Raw genomic sequence first — 1,702 nt, forward strand, 5'->3', positions numbered from 1 at the left:
TTAATTAAATTAAGAACAATTAAGTTAAGTCCTTAGGGGAAGGCGGGGCAGTACCGTATGGTTAAGCTTCCATGGTTTATAAATCATATAATTTTCAACATAATGCGATTTTTAAACTAATATACATGAAAATAATTACGGTCTATAACTTTTATTTGAAACTTTTTTACGTTTTACTTTTTTTTTAAAAAATACTTTTTTACCCACACCTGGGGTAAAACCGTATGTAATCTTGTGGTATAATAATACGATTTTGCCGCATACGATTTTGCCCCAACACGACTATTAAAATAAATCGAGCTTTTTAATAAACTTAAAGTAGATAAAATAATATATCCAAACTAGAAATGCAAATTACTCTTAATAATGTATTGAATAATAATAAAAACATATCTGTACAATTTTTTTTAATACTATTTTTTATTTGTTAAATATTTGAAAATATTTTAATAATCGATTAAAAACACTTAAAATATTTTTTTTTCCAATATGTGATGTCTAAACACACGAATTATCATATTCAATAAATAAACAAACAAAAATCTTCAAATTAGTGTGTTCAGTTTTCCTCCATGATATCAATTATTAATAAAATCTCGATTATACGGTTTTGTCCCACATACGGTAATATCCCGCTTTCCCCTACTACCTAATGCATTTTTTTAAATCGTTAAACATTATAATAGTAGTTCGGGTACATTACGTCATTGACTTATAATTTAATAAATACAGTAAAATTGTGGCCTAAACCTAAAACCTCAACCTTTTTACTTCGTAATTTGATTTTAAGACGCGTTCTTTTAAAAAGTGTTATAAATAATATATACAATCGAGTCGTGATAACTTGAAGTCGAAGGGGGATAAAAATTCACTTCAAGATATGTATTTTTTGAGATTTTTTTCTAATTTATATTGGAAAAATGTTCTAGGGGAATAAAACACAATTCTAGTTGACAAGTTTTTCAAGTTATCGAGGTTCCAGGTATCGCGACTCGGCTGTATTTATATTTGGGGCTCCCGCAAATGTGTCATTTTAATGAGTTGTGTTTAGGCAATTATTTCGTTCCTGCGATTACCTACTGATCGTCTTTGTGTGTGTAACTCCCCTACCATCACCCGCGGCACGCATCAATTTACAATTCATTCCGACGGTCGACTAAATATATATTACGCACACCGCGCATCCAGAGTCATTTAAAGTCATTAGATCAAAGTATTCAAAACCAATTTATGGACGTGAAATAGCCGTCGCACTGACAAAAATTAAGGTGCTTCTAGTGGTAAGATTTAAAAAATGTAAAAATGTTTGTGTTGGTATTACTTTGCATCGGTCAGAGTACTTTTTCAATTTTATCAAATTTTTGAAGAGAATAAATATTTTACACTTTGTAAATTTATAAATTTTGGATTCTGAGTGGAACGATGAATGTATTGATTTTACAATGATGTGTGTTTTTTTTTTTTTCATTTTTTTTTTATTTTTGTGTCTGTCATCACGTTTTAGGACAGTAAAAGTGCTTGGATTTTCTTCAACAGTACCTTTTCTGATAGGAAAGTGAATCTAGTTGGTACTTTGGGGGGTCAAAAGTAAAATTTTTCCAATAGTTTTCAAAAGCGCCGTGAAAAACAAAAGAAAAATTAAGGAAAAACGGGAATTTTTACGCAAAATCTGTTTTCGAGAAAATCGATTTTGGTTTTTGGT

This window comes from Acyrthosiphon pisum, chromosome A2, assembly GCF_005508785.2.
Source record: "Acyrthosiphon pisum isolate AL4f chromosome A2, pea_aphid_22Mar2018_4r6ur, whole genome shotgun sequence".
NCBI lineage: Eukaryota > Metazoa > Arthropoda > Insecta > Hemiptera > Aphididae > Acyrthosiphon > Acyrthosiphon pisum.